The following is a 20,506-nucleotide window of genomic DNA, read 5'->3' as shown; positions in this document are numbered from 1 at the left end:
CTTAGAAATAATTGTTCAAGTCACAAAATTAAAGCTTGTAAAGTGGACATTCCATCAATGATACTGCAAACAGTTCTGTTCAATGATCCAATAAAACTCTGTGATATCATATTCTATCTTATACACTTAAACATACATGCAGTTATATAATTTAGAGCACTTTCTTTTCCTCTCTTTTGTACAATGACTATTACACATTTTGGGTTTCATTGTTCTCACGGTTCTTATTACTTTTTTGGAAGAGAGTAAAACCAAATGTGACATAACAGAACAGAATCGGTCAAGTCAAAAGGGTGGACATAATAGATAATGTGAAAACATAATACAAGGTGATCAACAATGGTTACCATAATGCCTCCCGCTATCTCTAATAGAATTGCCTATACCATTAGTTATAATACAATTGAACAAAACAGTAAAGAACAAAACCGACAAAACCAAACCATTGGAGACATTGTAGGTCTTCAAAAGTAGATAAAAGTCAACGAGAATGGGCGTTATAATGAATCTCATTATCTTCACAGCTGATGCCTAAATTTTCGAACCTGATACTATCCAGCAAAACAGAATAGGGGAACATCAGTTAAAAACCAGATGGTGAGAGTAATACAGGGCTTTAAATCGAGGTAATGGAAAGTCAAAGTGGGTTACTATAATATATCCGGTTATTTTTTTTTTCTTTAATTAAAAGGATAAAAATTAAAAAAGTATTAAAACAGTAAATAATGGAGTGGAGATTGAGATAAAAGAGGGCATAACAACGAAACAGCACAGATCAAAACATAACCATTTAAGCAGAACAGTGTTTCACCACCAGATAATCCTGACCTAAAAGTAGTTACCATATTGTCTCTTTCCTTGAAATCCTTGAGTACAACTTCGTATACTATAGCATTAAGTATATCAAAACAATGTAAAACCATTTAAGAGAATGACAGCATTACAGAGTATTTAGAGTCGACTAACAGAAAATGAATAATGGTTTCTGTATAATCTCCTTGTCTTTAAAAGGTTTTTGCTTATACTGTCGTACATAATAAAATTCAGTAAGATACAACCTATTTAGACCATTGGAGACAGAAGGACAAAAGCTAGATGAGACTTCAAAACAAGATGATACTAAATCAGTATTACCTATTGAGATGTCATTTTCTCCAAAATAGCTGTTCCTATCATCCAATCTTCTCTGCCTCATTTCTGTTGAGCTCTTATTCTGTCAGTAGCTGTCAGTTTGTCTTCTTCACTTTGTTCTCTGCTCCATTAGTTGTGGCCTCCACTATTTCTGGATTCTTTGTATTTTTCTTTTTTTAGAATATCCTGCAATACTCTCTGTAGAGTTGAATTGGTGGTGGCAAATTCCCCCAGTTCCTCTTTATCCTGGAAGCACCTCGTTTTTCCATCAATTTCCAGGGACAGTTGTGCAGGATATCTCAATCTTGGCTGGAGATTATTATCTTTCAAAGCTTGAATTATTTCCCCCCACGCTCTTCGTGATTTGATGGTTTGTGCAGAGAAATCTGCTGTAATTCTGATGGGTGCTCCCTTGTAAGTGGTCTGTTTCTTGTCTCTGACAGCTTTTAATATTCTGTTCTTGTATTGAATTTCTGGAATTTTTATTATTATATGCCTGGGTGTTGCTCTGTTTGGGTTGTAGGTAGCTGGGGTCCTGTATGCCTCATACATCTGAGTATCTTTACCTTTTGCTAAATTAGGAAAATTCTCCTGGATTATTTCTGTGAGTAGCTTTTGTAGTTCATTTGTTTGTGTCCCTACTTCTTCTTTTATGTTCTTAATCCTTAAGTTATGGATCCTCTTATCATCTTCTTGTCTTTGTATTATTGCTGTTTGTTTCTTTGTTATTTTTAAGAAGTTTTTCATTTCATTCTCCCATATTACAATTCTGCCCTCCAGTTCAGATAGTCTGTCCTTAGTTTCTTTCAAGCTGTTATGCCAGTCTTCGATAGACTTCTTAGTTTCTTGGTAGTCCCTTTGAACCTGCTTCACGTATTCTATGCTTTCCCTGTTTTCTCCATCAAACAATTCTCCCCTCTTTTTCTGTTCTTCCATTCCATCATCTGTTTTTTCTTGGGTGGGGCTTAGCATTTCCCTAACTATTTTGCATACTTCTAGCTTCAGGTCGTTGATAACTTCATTCCTGAATTGGTCTATGAGGCTCTCTATATGGTGCTTTATGTGTATTGGTGCGGTGTCTACTATTGCCTGTTTCTCAGAATTGGGGGCCAAGGAGCCTTTCTTGTTGCTGCCTCTTCCCATATTCTCTGTTCCTTATATATGCAAGCTTATATGAGAGGCCCAGCTTCTCTCCCTGTCAGCCACAGCCTGATCGAATTGCGCCGGTTAGGTGTTCCCACTCACCGCTGCGCACCAGGCAGCCTACGCGGGGGCCCGCCCCTCCCAGCCTCCGTCAGGCTCTGGGATCTGGTTTGGGCCAGCCTAAGGGGCCGCCGGCAGCGGCGTCATGTAGGCCAGGCACTTTTCACCAATCCCGCCCGAGAGGGGAATGTGTGGCTGGAGTCGCCAGCGCGCCCTGCTCCCGCAGGACTGCTCTGGCCCAGAAAGTCCGTTGGAGTCAAACTGTGGTGGAGTGTCAGTTTCTGTCACTCACCTCGCCACAAGTCAGAACATGCCTCCCTGCCCGTCCTGTTTTCGACTCCGTTCGCAGACTCCCGTTCTCAGAGCTTCCGCGCGTCTCTCTCCTTGCCGAGCTGATGTAGAGGCAGCCAGCCGCCGGGCGGCGGGAAACCCAAATCGCGGCTTCCAATGGCGCAGGGTCCAGCCTCAGCAGCGAGACTTTTCTGTTCCCGTTTTAGCACCAGGACTGCATTCCAAGTTGGTTTCTCTCAGCCGAGGTCGTTCCTGAGTCAGCAGAGCATAACTCCACCTGCTTATGTCTCTTTAGTCCGCACCATACCTGGCTTCTGAGCCTAGTTTGTCAGAGAGCCTCCGGTAGTTGCTGTTATCTGTCCGCCATGTTCTCCCGGAAGTCCTCATTCTTAAATGTATACCAGTAGCCTTGGTATAGTAAAGGAAAGAATGACTCAGTTTGAAGACAGATCAGCAGAAACTTCGTGATCTGATATTCAAAGAGAGAGAAAGAGGAGAAAGTTCAAAAGATTCAAAATTATGGGACATCATTCAAAAATGCAAATTATACACAGTTCGAATACCAGAAAAAGAAATAATAATGACCAATAATCTTCTAAATGAATGATATTTACCAAACTATGAATCCAGGAATCTCAGAGAATACATGGCAAAATTAATGCAAAAACCAGAACCAAAACCAAAAGTAGGCATTGCATATTAAACTTTAGAACACTTTTATGTTCTCAGAAAAGAAAGATTTAAAAAAAAAAAAACTGTAAAACATACTGAGGACGAAATGCCCTCTGCCTCTAAGGGAGCAAGTGTACATGAGCTTCTCAGGACAAAGAATACTGGAAAAAGAAAGTAGGATGAATGGAAGTTTGAAAAAGTGAAAAAATAAAAGGAGCTAACATTTCCATATCTACCAAAATTAACCTGAAATGTTAATGAAAGATAAAGATTTTCTCAGACAAATAAAAACTTATGGGATCCATTACCTGCATCTCTACATATAAAAACAGTTCAATTTCTTTGGGCAGAGAGAAAATGATTAAAGATTAAAGACTTGGGTTTATATACAGAAAAAGAAAACTCATCCGAGTATTTTATTTTTCATTTGATTAAACATAGTTTCTGCCAAGTAATAATGAAAACAAGTTATTGCATAATTACTAGTAAATGTGATAGATGTGAACAATGTCATAAGGAGGAATTGGAAGCAATATTATAATGTTTCTGCAATACAGATGAAGTTTTTCAAATGAAATTCAGATTTGTTAAAAATACATGTTGGAAAATCCAGGGAAATTATTTTTTTTTTTTAGAAAACCTATATTCTAAAAAACTTAAAAGAATGAAAAGAATACAAAACATTTTCTTAGAGTAAATTAGAATACAAGTCAACAGAAAGATGGGGGCAAATCCTCAAGTACTTGAAATCAAACGACAGTATTCTAAGTAAGTTTTCAGTCAAAGAAGACCTCACATGGGCACATACTTTAAGTAAATAAAAATTCAGTGTATCAAAATTTATAGAATGTAGCCAAAGCCACAATAAGAGGGAAATGTGTAATGGTAAGTACATAGATGTAAGAAAGAAAAATTAAAAATCTAGAGGCAGCTTTAATTTCAGTTTAGGAAACTATTTTTGACTGCTTATCAGTTCGATTTTTTAAAAGTGACACTGGTGCGTCTAATTTTATACATTCTTATAAATACTTTATTTAGAGATGTTTCTAAATTGTGAGACATTGGGATAAAAAGTATTTTTTTCATCCGGTATATTACATGGTGGCTACTGGGAACTGATATCTTCATGGACTTTTTCTTAGTGTTAAAATGATATGAACAGAAACTATCGGTATTGTTAGAATTTTAAAGGGAAGTTTGAAGAAGAATCAGCCACCTCTTTTTTCATTGCTCAGATGGTGATCTATGAAACTTCCTGGGCTAGACTGTTGTTTATTAAACTTGATAACAAAATACTTAACACAATAATTTTTGCATTTGTATTCTATTAAAAATTTATAAATATTCATATATTAATTTCATAGCCAAATCAATGACTTAAGTATATTATTAATAATATAATATGATAAAATTTTAATGTGTCCATTTTTTTAAAGTTCTCAACTGGGGCCAGTGACACAGCTCAGCAGCATAAGTGCCTGCCTGGCAAGCACAAGGCCCTAAGTTTGATTCCCAGTACAAAATAATAAAAACCTCAGTTATTTAACAAACACACAATGAATAAATACAAATCTACTCTGCCAGATGTCAGAGAGACAAAACTGGGAACGCTTGGCTCTTGCCTCTGACCAACCCATACTTAGTGAGACAAACAAAGATGTTTTGAAAGTATTGTGGATTTTATTTACATGAAAATTTGTGTTGATCTTTTCCATGTAATAGGATAGGAAATTGTTGTAGTGGATGTTGTGCATCATGGGTTCTGCTCTTGTCTTGGGTACTGACACTAATTCTCCACTACTGAATTTCTTACAACTCAGGGTTGGGTTCTTTGGGGTGAACACACACTGTATCAGGCTGATGGGGCTGAGAAGGGCAGCTGTGTTTGTATTCAAGTCAGTTCTAAGGTTCTTCAAGCTCCAGTGCTCTGGGGCTGGTGTAGTACCAGCAACACAGTTGATCTCCTCCTCCTGTCTACTTTCCTCTCTCCCTTAAAGTGTTCCTGAAAGTTTATCCTCATCAATTCACTGCAAGAAAGCTTTGTTTCTAAATCTAATTTTTGGTGAACTTATCATCTGATTGATAATACATACAGACAAGAGCCCAAAGTGTCAGAAAAAATGTTAAATTGAGCATTGCAGGACTGGAATAAGGCACCAGGTAAGATAATCTATCAGGGAAGATCTAAGGAGCAATTTTTAGTCCAAATCCATCAGAATTATCAAGATATTGCTGTTTAAGAAGGTTATCTCACCTACTAATGTGGCTGTGGGTAATCAGTTTGGGAGATCTGTATGGAGTAGATATAACACAGAGGACATAATACCCCTTAAACTACTATTATGGGAGAACTTTGAGACATGAAAGACATAGATTTGAAAATCCTCACTCGTGCAGAGATCTAAGAATATTTCTTCCCTAATTACAACAAAGTACAATAGTACTTCAGCTCACAAATTTCACTTGTTCCATGATTTTGGGGAAGATGGTTATGAATGTGTTCATCACTGCAAAGTTTTGCTGAATCTATTTGCAAATGGAATTGTTCAGGAACTGATACATTTGTGAACTCAGGCATTACTGAAGAGTGTCACTAGAAACTTTCATGCATAGCTGTTAGGAGTTAATTATCACCAACTTTAAGTGAAATATAAAATCTTAGAATTTGGTTTTACAACCACTAGTCTGAGAGTTATTTAATGATTATCTAAAAATATAAAATGCCTATCATCTTTAGAAAGCAACGCAAGTTTTGGTGAATTATTAAAATGACTACATGTTTATTTTATGGCTATCAGTAAATGTAATTGCTCTGCAATGATGTGATTATAGAACTTTTTTGGTACCATAATCAGTTAGTAAATAACAGTGATGTTAAAAAGATGCTAAAAAGGATAGTGAACGTCTCTGAAACGGGAGATGTGATGTTCGAAACTGTTACCAGCAACAGAGTTAGACAGAAATATTATGGGCAGTCAGGTGAGCCTGGACCCTCAAAGAATCCAGTGCAGAAGACCGGATACCTTATAAGACAGACATCTCCCGCTGTGAGCCAGGCCTCAAGACAAAATATCAAATAAACACACCCACTTCCTAAGGATACACATCAGGGTTTGATAATATAAATATGACCCTCTATGACCCCGAGGAAGCCAGAAGGAGCCACTAGCCCAACTCCTGCAGACAAAGGCCCTGCTCTATATATTCACACCTGCTTGCTGCTGACTGGCTTCCCTGTTTGTCCCCAATTTAATCAATTTTATTTGGCAATTATACTCATAATCTTATTGGTTGACCATAGTTCTGTCCCAGCTCATGCCCATCTTGCAGGTTCTCATGGTTTTCCCATCTTAGACCTGACTCACTTCGTAGTTTTGCTCTATAAAAGTCCCTAGAAATGACAGAATCCTTGACAACCCACTCAGGACCACTTCTGTCTCTCTCTCAGATAGAAACTTTTTTTGCCTCAATAAATATATTCTCTTAACCTCCATTGTTCCTAAAATTCATTCTTTGATTTTACAGAACATGAACTCATACTGGACATCTATTAGTTTGTGAGTTGCTTTCCCCTATATTATTTGGAGGTCCCACTGAGATCATTGGATGGAGGTAAGAATTTTCTTTTGTTTCATAGACCCTGGACTGGAACTCATTTAAGTAACAAATTTCTATGCTTCATATTTTGTTATGTCTTTGTGCATTACTTATAACTTCTTATGCTTGGTCTGTTTTAGTTTTGTTAAAATGATGATATATTTAAGCTAACATATTAGAGGGTTTTAAGTTTTTGTTCTTGCACGTGTTGCATCTAAACTAGCTACTAAATTTACTGGTACTCCTTGCTTGACTTTATTTGGACAATAGCACTATAGAGAATAACATTAGAATATCCCTAGTGAACCTTAAAATAAACTCCTGTAAAATGGGACTTCTCAAATAAAATCAGCTCAGACGTAGGAAACACACATGCCACTAATGAAATATGGGACTCTTTCCACTGTTTAAAAACCACTAAGTTGGTGGCTGGCCTTAAGACTTGGAAGGCAGGTTTCACTGGGCAGACTGGCTCTGATCCTTTGCTATACTCCAGAGGAAATGTCTAGCCTGTTCTGCTTCAGTTTCTTTTCTTTGACTTTGTTTCTAATTTTTTACCACCACTTTGTATTTTCCTTCTTAGAGGCATGTAAAATTATAAAAAATTCTAGACTCTTCCAGTGTTTTCCTCCTGCTAAGTTAGATCTATAGAAAATGAGCATTTGCTAATGCCAAAGACAGGAAAATCATCTTAGATGAGTAACACATATCCCATCTCAATGTTACAGGTAGCTGAGCTAGTTAGAAATACTATAGGCAATGAGACAGGGCTAGGTTCTCAAAGGAGACAGTGCAGAAGCCCAGATACCTTGCAACTGTGGGGAAGACAGACACCTCCTGCTGTGAGCCAGGGCTCAAGACAAAAGACCAAACAAATGCATCCATATCCTATTGACTGAAATGCTAAATAGTTCTCTATCACCCTAAGGAAACCAGGAATTCCCATCAACCATTGGGGAAGAGTCACTGCTCTATAGAATGTCCCACTCACTTCTCCATATGTCCCCAATTTAATCAATTTTACCTAAACAGTCGATTTTATTGGTTAACCATAGTTCTGTCCCATGTTATGCCCATCTGCTTTGTGTGTTCCAAGTTTTTCCCACCTTGAACCTGTCTCACCCCATGATATTACTCTAAAAGTCCCCAGAAAAGACAGGCTTTGATAACCTGCTTGAGACCCCTTCTGTTTCTCTCTAGACAGAAGTTTTCTTTCTTTCAAATATGTTCTGCTTTTAACCTCCATTGTTCTTAAAATTCATTCTTTGATTTTAGAGAACACAAGCCTGTAGCGGACATATAGTAGTAGATCAGAGTTTCATTCCCCTCTTCTATCTGGGTCAGATGAGACATTAGAATTTTTCCCATCTAGAAGAACACAAAAGTCATGTCCTGGCTTAGTGTTCTGGAAGTATCTCCTTTGGGTGACTGAACCTGAGACACAGTGGAAAGAATTGACTTCTGGGTAAAACTGAAAGAAACTGTTTTCAAAAAGCAGCACAAGTACAGGAACAAAGCACATTAAGAGTAAGCGATGCTCTCCAACCTTTCGTTTATGTGTATAAGAAAGTACTTGATGATAGTTGTAGATTTAAAACTTTTAATGTAATCTCAGAAAGCACTATATAAGCATCATGCTCAGGCTTTTAACTATGCCTCATAGAACTTCGACAAACAGTGGTTACTCTGCCAGCTAATTGAACACTCTGAGAGCAGGGGCCAGTATTAAAGCAGAGGATAGGTTCCTCCCCGCCCCCCTCTGCATCTCTATGGTGAATTCCCATTGAAGACAACAGCCAATGGAATGTGGGCCAGACAGAGGGCTGGGTTCCATTCTGGAGCCTGCCTTCTAGTTGTCTGGGCCAATAGAAACTGAGAACAACTGAGGGTTCACAGCCAGGGCTACTCTGGCAGATACCCAAATCTTCCTCAGTGGAAACTGGCTCACAATCACAGAAAAATCCCCACTTAAATATCACAACTTACATCTCCCTGTTAGTGAACTAAAAATGTTTTCTAAACTTTTCAGGTCATTACACTACCTCTTCTTTCAGAAATTAGGCTGAGGAAGCTTGCAACAACTATTTACATTTCAAAGAAACTAGTAGGGAATGATTTCCCTTGTGCCTCACATATGTTAACTAAGAAGAGAAAAGAGAAAAAAAGAGATTTTAGTAAGCCTTTCTTTCCTGTGTACTTAAAAGACTGATGTGGCTTTAATAACTAAAATGTGATTGCCAAATGATAATTTATAAGTTTAACCTGTGAGCTAGAAGATACAAAAATTGAAATAAATCATAGCCACATCCTATTGCTAGGAAAGATTGCCTAGGTAATTAAAGGATACAAATGCCTTGGAGACTTTGCCCTAGGACCCAGGGAGGGCAGAATTCCTTAGGTCTATTTGCCTTTATCTCTCTCCAGAAGGAAATCTCCTTCACAGTACAAATTGAGAAGTGCTCTCACTACTTCCAATAAGCAAAAAAGCAATAGTTTATATAAAGTTATGCTTCCTTCTTTAAACACTCCTGTCACAATTAGGCTTATGAAAACAAAGTTCATGAGCCACCTGGGAAGATGAAATTGCTTGCTAGTTAGAGGATGAATATGCTGGCCGAATTTGGCCAACTACTCTCTCCACATGGCATCCACCTGCCTGGGAGGGGAATCAACCTGAGGGATGCCTTAAGGACATTATCACATAGAAGTAAAAAGAAATGCCCAATTATTTCTTTTTGCATAGATAGATGCAAGGGCTCATACTCTTTTGGAATGAATTCTTAAGTGCTACCCTTACAATTTTTCTTTTTGCATTACAGACATGGATAACTCAATGCCAAAGCCCCTTACTCCTTTGGAATGCATCCTTAACCACTGGAAGATGTTCAATCCTTATATGTTGCAAAAGAGGCATTTCTTTTGGTGACAGCAGACACCACGGAAAAATCCAGCCATGCCAAGGATGCCTGTTCTCCTTGTCTAAAGTGGGTTTTGAGTACTTTCACCTCACTCCAGAGCCCTCTATAAAAGATTTGGACCCCCCCCAAAGGCATTTGATATTTCTCTGCACAAGTGCATGACCCACTTACCCTCTAAAGACAATGTTTTCTTTTACAACTAAAATCATACTGTAAAAAAAAAAAATGGTCAGAATTGCCTTATGTTCAAACTTTTATTACTTTGAGAAATAATTCCTATTTGTGTTCAAGATATAATTATAATCCATATGAGACTGTCCCCATTCATAGATCTGTTTCTCTCAGTGGCTTAAAACAAGTTAAACTAGAATCAGGGAAATTTTCACTTGACCACAAGTACATCAATGTCTGTAGAGAATTTATTCAGACCTGTAAGTTAGGCTGGAAAGACATAATGTTAATTTTAAATCAGACATTGATTTCTAGTAAGATACAAGCAGCATTCCAAGCTGCTTTTCCATTTGGAGATGAATATCATGTTGTTAATTTTAGCCAGAAGACTGATAGCCAGGGGAACCACCAGTTCATACTGAGGCACAAGCAGTTCCCACCCAAGATCCCAAGTGGTCTGACAGCAAGACAGGACACTGGAACAGGAGACATTTTCAAGTGTATATTCTTGAAGTTCTAAGAAGGACAAAAACCAAGCCATCTAGTCTTTTTTAAATTGCCGGTTATTTTTCAGGAGAAAGATTAAAACTCCTCTGACTTCTTAGGTCATTTACTAGAGGTACTTACTATAATACCCTAGATCCTGATTCAATAGGACAGATTTTGCTTAAAGCATGTTTAATATCAGTCACCCCCAGATATTACAGAAAAGTTACAGAAACTAGTCTTTGCTCTGGAAAGTTTGCTTGATATTTCGGTAAAAACAGCCTCCTGAGTATTCTATAATCAAGACTGGGAGGAAACCAAAGGGAAAAAAAGACCAAAAAGTGGCTGCCCTGGTTGCAGCCTTAAAAGAAACAGACATTAAGTCTGATTCTCGGGGCTCCAAGAAGAACTCAAAGACTAGACCTAGCAAAAAGGTCTTAGGGCACTCATCTCCTCCCTTTGGCCAGACTGTCCTCTTCCTGTCATCTACACAGAGGAGCCTTGAATAATCATGATGAGAGGTAAAAACCAACTGGACATTGGCTTAGTGTATGTGTCTTTGTCCTTCTCATTCTGGTCATTCTTCCAGGCAATTACAACTCCATAAACAGTCACCAAATGAATGTATATATTGCTTAAAGTTGTAACTGGGATAACTTTCCCTTTTAGCTATGTCTGAAAGCCCAGCTCCCGTTCTGGAGAGATTTGGTCCTGTCTAAGTACTGACACATATATATCCAGGTTTTAACTAATCAAAATGATGCTGAAACTGGGTTTACAAATACAGTCCATATTGTTGTTGATAAATATAAAATTTAAGAGTGTTTTTCATTGGTTAAAATAATGTATTAATCTGGTTCTCATATGGTATCAAAATTTAGAGAAATTATAACTAAAGCTAGGGAGATTTATGATAAAACAAGAGACTCCATCAATAAAAGGACCTAAGAACCAGTGAGTTACAACTGCTATCCCTTAGAAACAGTTTCTAAACTTACCTCTCAGCTCTAATGCTCAAGCCTTGATTATATATGCCTTTGTATACATACTTTGATTATAATGCTTTGATTACAGTTTGTTCTTACATAGATGGTGCCAAACCCCAAGTAATCATACAGATAAAACCAGTAACAAATATGCCAGATTCCTTTTAGTTTCTTTTAGTGAGATTCATCAGCTCCTGTCCAGAGAAAATATTATATGACACATGTTGAGGCCTTAACTAACTACACTCAACGGGCCTTACATGACACTGCAGCTGGTCTCTCTCTCTCTCATAAAGAAGAAAACTTAATGAGACAGGTTGTCCTCCAAAATTGGATGGTATTAGACGTACTAAATGCAGCAAAAGGGGAAACATATAATTGTAAAAACCAAATGTGTATACATTTCCGATCCTTCTGCTAATATCTTAATAGCTGTTCAAGATATTGGATGGTGAATCAATGACATGTCAGTGTCTAAAATTCCCTGGATCTTCTGCTTATCCTCCTTATGAAAAGACATTACTACCTCCTCTGGGTGGAAAACTTCGCTAACTGTACTCATAATTATCCTATTGATTCTATTATCTGGTCCATGCATACTTAATTGTTTCTTTGCTTTGTTTCCTCTAGGCTTAAAGATATGCCTCCCAAGATAAAAATTCCTGGTGTCTATTGTAAACCTTTAGCTAGGCCCCTGCAGGGTATTCCTGACTGCAGATCAATAACTATGACTCCCTTCAGCCTGAAGAAGCCAGATCGGGTTGTCGTCCATTACTCCCTCATGGCAGTTTGGGATTCTTCTTCAGAGAGAGGATTATTACAGTTAGATAAAAATATTACACATAGACAAACAGGGCTGGGTCTCAAAGAAACCAGTGTAGAAGGCCAGATACCTTGTAACTGTGAGGGAAACAAGTATCTCCCTCTGTGAGCCAGAGGTCTAGACAAAAGATCAAATAAATGCACCCACATCCTAAGGACAACCATCAGGGATTGGTATTCTGAATAGATCTCTATGACCCTGAGGAAACCAGAGTGAGCACTAGCCCAACCCCTACAGACACAGACACTACTCTATATTCATGCCTGCTTGCTACTGACTGGCTTCCCTCCTTGTTCCTGATTTAATTAAATTTTCCTGAGCAATTATACTCAGAATCTTATTGGTTGGCCATAGCTCTGTCCCAGCTCATGCTCAACTTGCAGATTCTGTTTTCCCCACTTTAGAACTGCCTCACTTTGTGGTTTTACTCTATAGAAGTCCCTAAAAAGACAGAATCTTTGGCAACTCACTTGGGACTACTTCCGTCTCTCTCTGACAGCTTTCTTTCTCTAAATAAATATATTGACCCTTAAGCTTCATTGTTCCTAAAATTCATACTTTGATTTTAGAAAACTCAGACTCATACTGGGAGTTTCTTTTTGCTGTATCAAAATGATGCAGCTTGGAAAAACCTTGGGATATGGAAGCAGAATTGGAGACACAATGAAGACATTAGACAGACCAAGCTTTGTAATTCAGTGTGTTGGTCTGGAGTCATTTATGAGAATATGAAGAGAACAAATATGGATGGTAAATTCTCTAATCTTGACCATGACAGAGAAATCTGGAAGAACTGACTGTCCACAGTAAACACTGTGAACAACTCTTCAACTCAAAGGTAGCTCAGAGTTGGGTGGAATGTAGGACAATACCAATGTAACAGGCGTTCATCAGTGCACACAGTCTTCTAGGTGTTAGACCCAGTATAAGTTGGAAAAGTCAAATGTGCTTTGCAGAATCCTAGGTCCTATAGTCCACATGTACAACTGTAATTTATCTATGTTCACCACAAGTCATGCTTGTCTCAGACAGAGGTGAATCAATGAAGAAAAGGGACAGTGCTCATGCTGCTGTTGAGAATGCATTCTGGAAACAGCATGTACAATGACTTAGTGTAAATTAAGTTTAGGGTGAACTGAATTATGATCTTTCTTTTTTTTTTAATTTTTTTTAATTTTTATCGGTACCGGGGATCGAACTCTCGACCGCCTGCTTGCAAGGCAGGTGCTTATGCCACTGGGCTAAATCCCCAGCCCCGAATTATGATCTTTCAAAATAGGAATGAAAATAATTTCATTTCTCCTAAAGTAACTTTGGGTTTGTATTTTTCAGATAATGTTTAAATTATTTATGTGTTATTCAGAATGAAACGTTGTGTAGTTTTATTTCAATGTCAAGGTATTCAATTTTTAAAACTTTTAAAAAAATGTTACAGATAGTATTCTTTCAGTAAGATATAAATAAGACTTTATAGTATTTTCACAAAATAACTAGTTTGCATAGATAATATTTGTAGCAGGATAAAGATTATTGCCTTTACTTGCTTATGCTAAGTTGGTTTAACTGTAGTTTATAGTTACAAAATATAACTGTCCTTCACAGATCTACCATGACTGGGCGTCACTGAAGCTATGTTCTCAATACTGAGTATAGAACTTGGTATATTTATCTGACAGTAAGAAGTCAATGACTCCAAATGCATCAACTGGTCTCAAAATCACATTCATAATGGATATTTTGTAAACAAACATGTGGTGACATCAGCCCTTCTTTGATATGTTTTTTAAACTAAAAATCTGTACATTGTAACTGCTGTATTTCTTTTGGGAACTTACTTTGATAAAGAATGCAAAGCATTTCCAAATTACACCTTGGACATAATCATAGCAATCTCCTGGGCCCACCAAGAAGGGAATATTGGCAGAGGCCCATAAGGCATCCTGGCGCTGGCTTCTTCATTACTTCTGGAAGTTTCTTCTCATTCCCTTCTCATAAAGACTTTATGAGACCCTGGGGCGAAAAATGAATGGGGGGCTTAACTGGTTTAGAGTTTCTTCTTGAGATGATGCAAAAGTTCTGGCACTGGGTAGCTGTGACAATTGTATGACACTGTAAAGGTACTTAATCCCACTAATACGTACATTTCAAATGTGAAGTGGTAGAATTCATGCCATGTATATTTTTACAACAGTAAAAAAATTTTTTAAAAGTGAAAAAAGAAAACTCTTGAAACCACGAGGTTTGCAGCGGCCTCATTAAATACTTGTTCATGCAACGTTGGGGTGATTAATGCAGTGTTGGGATGGTCGCATTTTACCCGCCAGCTGGCAGGTATCAAGATTTACAACCACACAGAATGAAAAACAAAAAATCTCCACACTATTCCTTTTAATCTCTCAGCAGCTTTCACTGTGTGAATTCACTCTCTTCAGACAAGCACAGAATGTTCTTATCTTTCAGAGATAAACAAATTACCTATTTAGGAGTGTTTTGATAGCAGGAACCTCTATGGTTCTTGGCCTGCAGCAAGAATTAAGCTCTCTGTTTCTAGTTAGATTTTGTATTGTCTTAGACCATGAGTAATGCTGGGGAGTTATTGAAACTCAGAAAGATGTTTCATGAGGAGCCAATCTTTTGATGAAGACAGCTCCGAAGAGATTTAAAACTGAAACACCAAATGTGATCATGCCCAAATTTTTTGTTGTTATCCTCACAGGCTCAGAATTATAGTGTTAGCTTGCATGTTGGTGATTTAATACCTTTATGAATGATAGACTCAGACATTGTTTTATTAAAAATGGGCACATAACTTATTTCTGAGGGATAATATTTCCTTAGTTACTTGAAGTAGATTTATTTGAGATACAGGACAATTTCCAAAGATTTTTTTTTTTTAAATTCATACAATTCAAATGGATAACACATTTTACTTGGTTGTCAGTTTATTATATGGGGTGTGATCACAAAATATCAGGAACATTTTAATTTTTCAGATTATACAGGAAAAATACACTGCCATAATCCCTTTCAAAATATACTTCCTTGTTTAAACACAATTCTCCCACTGCGTTTGGCAATGTGAGTGTTTCTTTCACGGCAATTGTTTAATTTATGCATTCCACTGAGTATATGGTCATTCCTTGTGTATTTACATCAAAAATTTTATCTTGCACATTACTAAAGAAATAAGTTCAACAAGACAAATTACAATGGGTGAATTATCACTAAGGAAGGGAGAATTTAAATAAATCATGTAGTTCACAAGAGGGTGTGACTATGTAAAGAAAATTCTTAAAGTAAGTTAATATTTCACAGTGCTGACACTAGAATAAAACTTTTCTTTCATTTCCCTCTGGAAGAAGAAGGTTATGCTCTGAGGTGAAGCATTTATTTTTCCTAGGATGCAGGCCAAATTAAAAGGAGAATATTTACAGACCAAATAGCTGCCCTACAGTGAATACACAGAGCAGACATGACCTGCCTCTGAATTTTCCAAACCAAACAGGACATAATTTTCAAACTACAGTATTAGTAAAAGGCAAGAATAAGAAGTAAAAGACAAACTCTTAAAATCTTTGGTCCATTCTGAAATTTTGATTGCTTGATCTAAAGCAGCAGAGCTTCATTTTTTCAGATACATTCTTCTCTCCACATTTGACACAGAATGACTCATTTCTTATTCACGAGAAGTAGCTTCTCTCATTATGCAGAGACTGCTTAAGGTCCCAAAGCTGATCAGTGGTAAAGTCAAGAAGCAAAACTAAGCAGTCTGACCCCAGGATCACCCAGCTCAAGTATTATAATATGCTGCAATCCTGAAAACCTAGTGTAGAGAAAAAAATTTGTTAAAAGAAATGACCAACATAGGGTGATTTTTGTTTTCTATAATTCTGGAATAGTATATTAAGGCAAGTCAGCTGAGCTTCAGAGAGGCAGGAGTAGATTTTCCAAGTAATATCAGGCTTTTATCTTTTCTGTTTGTCATGTCTATTCATTCCAAGACTTGCAGACTCAAAACTGTTCTCATCTGAGAAATGTCAACATGTCTACCGATAACTCAGTAGAAGGCTTCATTTAGGATAAAGTCTTTTCCAATGTAAAAGTTCATTAAGTCTGGTGAAGAGTCTATGTCAACCCTTCCCTCCTTCTTTTATTTTATAATTCAGATTTCAGGATTTTGCTATTACTTACAGTAGGATTACCATCAATATTCTATGTTATTTTGTATCCCAAGAGTTGAATGCATATAAAATGACTAATAACTTACGATTTTTGCATGCATCACAAGCTTCAGTCAACTCAATCATCTGCATTTATTGTTCTTTTCCAAATAATATTCTTCTTGGAGATAAGTATGCAAGCAAAGCAGTCCAACTTTTTCTGGCCATCAATTACAGGACAAAATCATTTAGCTGGAGTATTACAGAAAACAATGTCTAGACAACATGACTTCCTCACTCATAAACTCTGTGCTTTCAAATAATCAGCTAAGAATATTGATTCTGTTTACACTTCACTAGTAGGTAAATTATGGGTTTTATTTGAGATAATGTACTTAAAGAGTGTATCACAGAGCCTGACACAAAGTAGGTATTTCAAACTTTTATTGTTAAACATCAGTATCCCAAGCACTCATCTCTGTCGCAAGCTATGTCCATCTTCTTGTTACTGAGGCATTAGCACATAGTCCATTTTCTTCTGTGTCTTTGATATATCTTTAAGGATGTTTTGTCACATATGTGTCTGAAAAATTGCTTTTATTACACCGAGAATAAGGCAATAACATCATAGTTTGCTTGACAATAGTTTTAGCACCACTGAATACACTTGCTAGATCTCATTTGCCAAATGCATTTTGCTAGATTGTCGTATTGTCACCTGATTGGAGTATATTTGATCACATGGAAGCATCTGGTCCACATCAGTTAACAAATAAATTAGTGGCTCAACAAACAGGTGAGTGCCCTGTGTGAGATTTTCAAGTCCTTGCAGATTTTAACTGCCTTCATTTCCTTATCTCCTTTTAGTAATTTCTCTGAACATTGAACATTCATTTGTGTGTGTATGTGTGTGTGTGTGTGTGTGACTTCCACATGTTGAATACTACAGCAGTTATTGAATATTAAAGGATGATAAAGAATCACACATTTTGAAAGAAAGCCTTTACTTAAGCCATGTTGACTTGCTTTTCCATTTCGCTGTTTTTTTTTAGTGTAGTATTTTACCAGCATGAAAACCCATCCCTCCCCTTTCATTCCATGCACATTCCTTTTATCCCTCAGGATTCAGTTCAAATTGTACATTGTTTTCCATAAACGCTTACTTAACCAGTCTCTGTAAGGTGATCTCTCCCCAATTCCTCTTCTGCCTAGCTAACACAATTATTGTTAATTACATCATTCTTTGGCTAGGAATTGTGCATTGTAAGTTGTCTAAAGTCACCCTATAAATATGTAATTTATTCTCTATCACTTATCTGATGCAAATTCTGTAATGCCAGCCTCTTCACAATGTACTTTAAGTTTCTTCCTGCCTTCCACAGTGCTTCATCTTAATACCTTTTTTCTAAAGTGGTGGTTCTCTCAGTATCTTCTGAGCAACTGATGGATAGGCTGCAGGAAATTTTCTTGTATATTATAGAGTGACATGCGCCATGCTTGGAGACTATATATTCAATAAATTTTGACCTATTACAAAAATACCAACTGGTAATCAATATTATGGAAATAATAAATGTCTTGATTGAAATAAATAAAAAGAATATTTTTGACCATTCCTGAAAATGTCACAGAATTAGGAAATGTAATTCTTACCTGCAGAGAGAGAATTTCATATTTCTGTACCTTTTCCCTATACTAATTCATTATTAATCCTGTCAGTCTTTGTTCCCATTTCTGTGCCAATACTCAGAACAGAGATTCTTAAACTCCTAGATCACTACAAATTTTGCAGGTCAATTTCAGCAAGACTTGGAAACCAGTTTAAAATATTAGACATCAAGAGAACTAGCCTATTATTTAACAATGAAAGGTAGATTCGAAAGCACTAGCTTTTTTGTGTTCAAAGTTGTTGCTCTGACTATTCTGCTATGGCTTAGATGATTTCTTCAATTCTAACACACAAAATATATTGGAAGGGATATGGTCTGGGTTTCGGGCTGATGTTTCCTAGACAAGATTTGTAACATCACAACTCACAAAAGTAATAGCAGCGTATGTGTTGCCTGGGTTGTGTCAAGAACAGCTCTAAAATGCTTCAAGTTTTAACTTTTTCTTAAACATTAACACAAATCTATAAAGGAGATAACATGTATCCACATTCTATATCTCAAAAACTGTGGAGGGGGGAGGTACAAAGCATTGAACACAGTGCTGATGGGTCTGTGTATAGAAAAGAGAGACAGCCAAGGAGAAAGTTTCCTACACTAAATTTGGTTTCAAGCCATCTAATATCCAAACTTCCCTAAATTCTACCTGAGCTGTTTTTCTTGGCTGAAACTCAACTAGATTGATAAATATACTTCCAGATAATCCACTCCACCCCCTGACTTAACTTTGAAGGATCAGTCTAAGAATAAACAAGTCACATCAGGTCTGTGAAGATAATCACTTGTTTCTGGACCTCTTAGGAAATCAAAGGGTATCTGGAGGCCTTTCTGAAATCTGGCATTCCTCACACCCTAACATGCAGGTACTGTGTTTAAGTTGCTTGTGTGTGTGGCAGATCAGGAGGAGTGATGTGCCTGGAAATGAATTTTGACAATGTGCAGAATACAGTTGCCCTGTTCCTTAGTGACGTGTCCACAGAGAATGCCACTGAAGTGGATTCGACAGCAGATGTGCTGTGAACTGGAATGTTTCACATATCTCTATGGCAGCCCAGGTTTCAGGGACCCTAACTCTCAAAGATTCCCAAGCCAGCATGAGCTCAAGCCATCTCAGCACAAGCATAGATTCTATCCTCAAAAACTGTTCCACTCTGTTAGATATAGGACTCCTGGATTCCGGTGACAGCATTGTGACCTCTGTGTGATTCAACTGCATATGACTTTGCTGTGACTCTAGAATGGATGTGATAATATAATGTAGCTCAGTATCTGATTCAAGATACAAATTGTAAATAAGCTAATGTTTAGTTAAATGTTAGGGATTTAGAGATGAGGCTTTTAAACTATAAAACAAAACCTCATAAAAGTAAATAGAATTATTCACCTTTCCTGGATAAATACAAATGTAGTTGGTTTTGAAAACAGTTTGCATAGACAAAGTTCCCAAGATATTTGATAATTTTGTATACATTGAGTTGAGTCTTTCTCAAGATGTCATTATAGTAATGTAAATTGCATTAAGTGTGAAAAAAACAGGGTATTAATTTGTCCTTTGTTTCTTATCAGCTCTCTGAACTTAAGCAGTTCACTTGGTTTAAATTATCTTATCTGTAAAACAGAATTAGTAAATATTATTTTTCTTGTCTAACTCAAGACTTATTAAGAAATACATAAGAAAATAATAAAGCTTACATTTTTAACACTATACCTTTTAAGGGCAATGCTATAAGCTAAATGCTTCATGTATATTATTTCCTTTCATTTTTGTTCCAATACTGATGAACTAAGTGATTGCCCATTTTAAAGATATAGAAACTGAGGTTCAGAAAGTTTAAGCAAATTAATATACCTAACTGTCACAGGCATAAGACAAGATTTGAACATTAAGCGGAGTGTTTTGAAGGAGTGAAATGATCTGTATAGGAAGGTAAACATCTTTCTTCCTCTCCTCATCTTGTCTTTCTTCACTTACTTTTTGTTTACCACCACTTTACTTCTCTTTCGTCTTTTTGACTTTCAAAATTGGTCATCACATATTTCTATAATTTATCATTAGATACTTGAATAGATGTAGGTATTGATAAGGAGAACCCAGGGACTGAACAAGACAATACACATGCTATTGCTCATCTCCAATCTTGGCGTGTCCTTAGCAATTCATCAAGTACTGCCTGATAATTTAGGGAACATTATTAATAAATGAGTACAGGAACTCTAGAAATTCAAATGTGTCTTTTTTCTACCTTGGAATAAGACACACCCATGAAAAAATCTAATATGAGGAAGAAGGATTTGTATGTCATGGAAAAAATATAGCGGAAGGAGAGGTCAGGAAGGGAACTAATCAAATCCAGGTGAAAGGACTATGGCCTCCTCATGAATGTCCACATAAACGGGTGCT

This window comes from Cavia porcellus, unplaced genomic scaffold (genome assembly GCF_034190915.1).
Source record: "Cavia porcellus strain 051 isolate PalLab524CR breed Dunkin Hartley unplaced genomic scaffold, mCavPor4.1 scaffold_8, whole genome shotgun sequence".
Lineage (NCBI taxonomy): Eukaryota > Metazoa > Chordata > Mammalia > Rodentia > Caviidae > Cavia > Cavia porcellus.
This window is presented reverse-complemented; position numbering follows the sequence as displayed.